Consider the following 7,600-nt stretch of genomic DNA (forward strand, 5'->3'; position numbering starts at 1 on the left):
TGAAAATGAGTGGAATAGAAAAAATATGAATTTTTAACTATACATTAAATTAAATTTCTAAATAAAAAGTCATTTTGGCCCAGAAGATAAAACTTATTGGTTTTGTAAGTGTAAAAAATCTCATTATGACAATTTAAAAAAAAAACCGTGAACAGGAAATTAACCAAAACCACCCCTTTCCCACGAATGGCTACCTTTCCCACACACACACACACACAATCCCCCAACAAAACCAAAAACAAACCCCTCTTCCTCACCCCCCAAAACCCCACACAATTATAATAGAATCATAGAAATATAGAGCTGGAAGCGACCTTGAAACGTTGTGAAGTCCAGTCTCCTATGTTGAGGATGGAACAAGTAAATCTAGACCATCTCTGACAAGTGATTTTACAACCTGTGCTGGAAAAGCCTTCAGTGCTGGGGATTCCACTGCCTCTCAGGGTAACTATTGCACTGCTTAACTACCCTTAGGGCTGGTCCACACTGGGGCGGGGGATCGATATAGGAAACGCAACTTCAGCTACGAGAATAGCGTAGCTGAAGTCGACGTTTCCTATATCGAACTAAAAGTACTTACTTCGGGTCCACGCGGCGCAGGCAGGCTCCCCCGTCGACAGCGCTTCCTCCTCTCGGCGAGCAGGAGTTCCGCAGTCGACGGGGGAGCGCTTCTGGGATCGATCTATCGCGTCCAGATGAGACGCGATAAATCAATCCCAGAAGATCGATCTCTACCCGCCGAATTAGGCGGGTAGTGTGGACCAGCCCTTAGAGTAGAAAGTTTTTCCTAATATCTAACCTAAATCTCCCTTACAGCAGATTAAGCCCATTACGTTTTAGTCTACTTTCAGTGGGCCTGGAGAACAATTGATCACCATCTTCTTTATAAAAGTCCTTAACATACTTGAAGACTTATTATCAGGTCCCCCCTCTGTTTTCTTTTTCTCAAGATAAACATGCCCTTTAACCTTTCCTCCTAGGTTAGATTGTCTTAACTTATCATTTTTGTTGCTTTCCTCCAGACTCTTTCCAATTTGTTCACAGCTTTCCTAAAGTGCCCAGAATTGGACACAATACTTCAGCTGAGGCCTCACCACTGCCAAAAGAGAGATGGACAATTACCTCCTGTGTCTGACATACAACACTTCTCTGAATACACCCATAATGATATTAGTCAATTTTGCAACTGTATCGCATTGATGACTCATATTCAATTTGTGATCTACTATAATCCCCAGATTCTTTTCAGCAGTGCTACCACTTAGTCCCCATTTTTGTAGTTGTGCATTTACTTTTTCCTTCCTAGGTGTTGATTTCAGACCAATTCACCGATTGGTCAAGGCCATTTGGAATTCTAATCCAGTCCTCCAAAGTGCTTGCCACCCCTCCCAGCTTGGTGTCATCCACAGTTTTTATAAGCATACTTTCCACTCAGTTTTCCATGTCATTAATGAAAATATTGACTAGTACCAATCACAGAACAGGTCCCCTGTAGAACCTCACTAAATACATCATCTCCATTTGACAGCAAACCATCGATAACCACTTTCTGAGAATGGTCTTTCAACCAGTTATGTACCTATTTCATAGTAATTTCATCTAGACCACATTTTTGTTTGCTTATGATGGTAGATTGTGCATGACCTCTCTAATCTGAAGATAAACAGAAAGAGAGTATTGTTTTATAAAAATATTTGTAATCCTACATTTTGCCAGCAAGAAGGCCAGTGGTATAAATTTAGCTGATTCTTTTTCCATTAGAGTAATAATCAAGGCTAGGAGATAATCTGATAGATGTCCTGTTAGTACACGAAAGCACTGTAATAATGTTTTGTTTCTGGGATCATGTACATCTAGAAAGTCATATTTCATCATAAAATGAAAAAAAAACCTCACCCTTTTAAAATGTGGCGCCTATGCCCCTATTTCCATTGTGCAGGACATATCCAATTTGTCTGAAGAGAAGGTTTCACATGTCATATGAAAATATCTGTAATCTATCATTAATGGAATGTTTTTGTTGGGATATTCATGTTCAAGATAATAGGACTGACTCACCACTGCTTCACTGCCGTTTTACCCCCAGCACAACTGCATTAGAGTGGAGAATCAGGCCCTGTTATGCTATTCAGGTACAAACTTGAAAGAGTCAGAGTTTGGGGATTGTAGCCATTCTAGTTCTTGTGTATTTGTTATTTCAAAAACCTGCTTCTTGTATGATATTTAAAAATGAAACTTAATTAGCAGAATTTTCAACTTTTTGGTTTTATCATTTGTATGTAAGTCAAAGTATTACAGAAATAAGCACGGAACAGTATGGGGCTCATTAGGATATACCATAACATTAAATGAAAGCTCTGTTTTAAGTCATTGATCAGAAGATTTAATTTTCCTGATTGTTTTAGAACAATCAGAAAAGCATTAATCATAAGGAACATAGTAAAACACCCAATTTATTCATGTTGTGGGGTGCTTCAGAGTTTTGCTTTCTTCTCTAAATTCCAAATAATGTATTTTACTATTCCGCTTGAACTAATTTCTGAGGATTATTGGACAGGAGAAGGATTTTAGCCAATCACCCAGAAAAGTCAAATGGACAGTATTGAAGTTTTTATTGACACAGCTGTTCTCACTCAGTTGAATTCAATGGAAATCAGATGAACAAGTGCAGTTCTGCTGCGGAAAAAGAAGGCCCTGACTGGGAATTACACCAGGAGTGGTTTTGGACCTACATATCCAGTCACATCTCTCCATATTTACAAAAATTCAATTCAATTATTTACTTTTTAGACCTGGCCTCATTTTACAACCTATCCTTGAACAATTAGTCATGCAACCCTTGCCCCCCAGTAGTGGCATCACTGAAAAGGCCAAGAAAGCCGCAGCACAAAACTTTCAAAAAGGCAAGAAACAATTTTATTTTTATTTCTTGAGGTGTGTCGATTCTTCTTTTGCCCTGAAATTAAGAAACAGTGTTCATTGCACTGGAGCATATTCACAATAAATAACTTTTGTAGTTTATCAAATGCTTCAGTTGCACTTGGGCGCATAATTGCAAAAGGAGATGGCTGCCACTCAGACCTCGCTACCATGAACATAATCCATTACTTACACAGGTGTTCCAGACCTGGATGGAATATACGGCCACACATTCTGTTCTCTCAGGGTGACCAACTCCTACAATTTCAAATTTTCTCTGTGCTAGTCATCTTAACTCCTCTGCATTCTGTTTCTCCATTAAAAATAAAAGTAAATTCTATGGAAGAATCAAGCATGGAGTAAATCTTAATTTAACGCACACTCACTCATGAATCAAGGATTTCAGGAATTAAATCTATCAGTCTCAGGAGTAATGGAAACCTCAATCTTTGAATAGCTGCTAATGCAGATATTTGTCAGGCAGATGTTCCAAGTAAGAGAAAATAAAGTTTAAAAAACCTTTAAAGGAGCATTTGAGTTTGTAAATTACATCTGGATAAAATATTAAGAACTGGCAAATTAAGAAATATAGAGTAATTGTCTTTAATTTTAAAAATAGATACAAATGAGACTGGTCCCTGAGAGTGGAGGAGCAGAAAGGAGAAATCTCTTCTTCTGAGCTCCATTTTTAATTTCTATAGTTTCTACAATGTTAATATTTGTTGATATTCGTTATTCTCCATGACATATCAATTACAGCTGGAACCACTCTTTTTGATTTAGTTACTGTATGCCAAAAGGAAAAACAAAGGGACAAATTCTGATACTACTCTGATGGTCATTGTATACAAACAACAGAATAGAGCAAAATTCCCTTTGACAACAATGGGAATTTTGGTTAATTGAGGGCTACAAAATTTGGTTCAAAGTGACTTTTTATTATCAAAGTCCAGAAGCCAACTTGTTGGGCCTTATCAAATCTGCCATGCTAGGCTTCACATGTCATTTCCCCTTGTAGTTCCAGACAAGTCTGCTTTTTTGAAGTCCCTTATTCTGCTGCTCTCACTCCTACCTTTCCTTAGAATCATGAAGTCTATCACCTCATGATCACTTTCACCCAAATTGCCTTCCACCTTCAGATTGGCTAGAATCAAATCTAAAATAGCTGTTCCCCCGGGTTACTTCCTCCACTTTCTGAAACAGAAAGTTGTCTCCAGTACATTCCAAGAATTTGTTGGAAATGTTGTGTTTTGCTGTATTACTTTTTCAGCAGATGTCTGTGTAGCTAAAGTTCCCAATTGCTACCGGGTGTTGTGTTTTGAATATTTCTGTTATTTGTTCTAGAAATGCCACCTTCTCCTCTTCCTGATTTGATGGCCTATAGTAGACCCCTATCCTGATGTCAGCCATATTTTCCAACTTTTATCTTTCCCCAGAGACTTTCAACTGGTCTTTCTCTCACCTTCTTCTGGACCTGAGAAAAAGTTATATATTCTTGATGTATAATGCAACAGCTCCTCCCTTTCTTCCATGCCTGTTCTTCCTCAACAAGCTATACCTCTCTATACCAGTATTCCAGTCATGAGATTTATCCCAACAAGTCTCTGTGATCCCAATTAAAATCATAATTCAGTTTATGTACTAATACGTCCAGTTCATTTCCCATACTCCTTGCATTTGTGTGTAGACATCTAAGATGCTGAACAGATTCCCCCACTGATTTTCCTACTGTTGTTCCTAGGACCTTACTGTAATTTTCCATGCTTCCCCCCTGCCACCCCACAACATCTAACCCTCTGTTAAGGTTGCCTTTTTTATGTTTACCTGGTGGCATTTGTCACTGCCACTTTTAAACTTTGTTTAAATCTCTACTCACCAGGTTGGCAGGTCGATGCACAAATATGTTCTTCCTCTTCTTGGTCAGATGGATCCTCTTTCTTTCCAGCAGTCCTCAGAACAATGTGTTCAGTTCCTAGGGTGATCAGGGATAATCTAAAGGTACAGACTGGAGACCGAGGACACTGTTCTTTCTTCCTACGCTGGGACAGGAATGGAAGAAGATTGGGTGGAAGTGGTGTTCTTAGCCACTGCTTCCTACATTCTGGCACAGTCTGGAGCCTGCCCAGCCCATGATGTAAGTAGCTCTCAGTCTCAGTACAGTATCTCTGGCTAAGCCCAGACCCTTCCCCTGGCCTGCCCCTTTCCTCCCAATATGGAGGGACTTGGAGCATGGTTAGCCTTAGAGGCCTTTTGCCAGCTCTACATCAATGGGCAAGGCCTCATGCTCAGAGGATATTCTCAGGGAGCCACTCCTGCCCCCTTTAACACCCATTTGTACTGCCAGAGTGACACAAAGGGGCTTTAGTGTAACTGTAAATTGGGCCCCAAGCATGGATAAAATAGGCCTATGACACAAGTTAGGGTCTAATTTAGGCATAATTCTCTCTTCCTCTGCATGGTAGAGGCAGTGAAAGTGATCACATTGGCAATCAACTATCATACACATTTCAGATAGACAAACCTTCCACTAGAAAATCACATTGCTATATATCAGATTTACTCATTTCCTCCCCATCCTTTAGCTGGCCTCAAACATGCTATCTGTAAGCTCATCATATGCTAAATGCTTTAAAAAGACAATGCTCTCCAAGTACTTTCTGTCAGTATATTGTATATAATCACAGCAATATGCATTTCAAGATGGTACAGATATTACATGCATATCTAGAAATTCATTAAAAATGATCAGAATACCTAAGTATTTTTCTAGGGCCAAATCACTATTCTCCCAAGTCTGACTCTGAACAGAGGGTTCAGATGGCCCCATTAACAAGGACGGAATTCACTGGGGGTTCTGAACAGGGATCTTCCACATGAGGTTCATAGAAGGTTCAGGACCTTCTTTTTCTGCAGCAGAACTGCACTTGTTCATCTGATTTACAGTCCACAGGAGAAAGCAACATTTGGTTCTCACACCTTAAAGAACTATAATGTAAATGTAAGCACTACAACAAAACAAATAATAATGTAGGTATTCTGTTGAGTTCTTTTACTTATTTCTTAGAGCTTATTCAACAACAGCCAGTCCCCTCCTATGGTACCGAGAATCCATTCAGCAAGTTGATGGTTCTCAAATACACAATATGAAAATTCAATTCCCACAGAAAATTAGAAGCTTCTAAGGTAACTATGGGCAGACACAGCTCTCATTTTTATATATAAATCTGGGAGTGACTGATAAGTAAAGATGTTGGCTTTAGATACTGAATACTGGAACTGGAAACAATTAAAATAAAGTGCGGAGGACTGGCTGCTATAATTTTTAAAAATTGCACATCACAGATTAAGATCAACTATAAACTGATTAATTCAAACAGGATAAATAGAATTCACACAGATTACTGAACTTGTCACCTTTTTCATTTGGAGAACTGGAATTGATTCAAGTTAACTGACTGACCCATAAAATTGTTCAGTTCAAATGCTTCTACTTAATAGTATTAAGTGACTGGCTGTAGTCATTAACTGTATCAGCAGAACAGTAAGCCTGGATGAGCAATTACAAAATACCAGTAAGTCCTGAACAACTGGCTAGTTGGCAGGCATGACTACATGTTCTTCACTAACTTTGAAATTCATCCTAAAATGTGTATTTCTAAGGCAACAAAAATAATAATTTGTAATTAAATTCAAAACATCACTGTAAGCAACATACTATTATGTTTACTGTACCGCTAGGTAACCTGAGAATGGAGCGGTTAACTCACTTGGCAAATGTCAGACAGCAGATCAGTGGCAGAAACAGAAATCAAAATCAAGGGTATCTGCTTCCAAGTCCCTTGCTCTAAGAAAATATTTGCAGATGACATTAGTTCGAAAGGGTTGATCCTAAGTATGCTAGGCTTTATGTTCTCTTAACATAGCAGAATTGTGTTCATACTTTTGCATTGAGCCTTAAATGTATGCTAGGAGAAAATCCTTATCTAAATTAAGCCATGTGGATCACAGAGAGGCAGCTGCAGCTTCCACTAAACTAGACCATTCTTTCTTTCCCTACTAATCCATGTGATTCATTGCTTTAATCATTATGGGCCTGATTCTTCCACTCGTTACCACAGGGAGTGGTACCTACTCATGTGAGCAGTCCTACTGATTCCAGTAGAACTACTTGTGTAAGTACTAACTCAACAAGAGTAAGGATGGCAGAAATGGGCCCTGTCATTCGTCATACTGTGGTCTAAGTTCTGACCTCATTAGTGTCTGTGCAAACTTGCTGAATTTAGTGGGAGAAAATGAGGGCAGAGTCAATGTATATTTTGGGCCTGTATCTTGATACAATTTTAAGACTCATTTGGTATAACTTCTGCTTACAGACAATAAGATCCTCAGTTTGAATGTCTGCTCCTGTAACATGTAGAATTTTCACTAAAAACAGCTACTGAACAGGGTCTTCATTAATCAGTTAAGGCTGTTTTAGTGTCTGCCAAATGTGGCAATTTAGCATCAGCAGGGAAAAATACAAAATTGAAGGACTACATTTGCTAGCAACTGTATTTTTTTTAATCAAGCACCAGGTTTATTCTGTGCTAAGGTTGCAGTCAAGTTAGTTCTTGAGCATTATGATAACTGTTGTGTATCACCCAGTCACAGATTTCCAACACATGTATTTTAGATAGGTAGA

The sequence above is a fragment of the Emys orbicularis genome, chromosome 6 (assembly GCF_028017835.1).
Source record: "Emys orbicularis isolate rEmyOrb1 chromosome 6, rEmyOrb1.hap1, whole genome shotgun sequence".
NCBI lineage: Eukaryota > Metazoa > Chordata > Testudines > Emydidae > Emys > Emys orbicularis.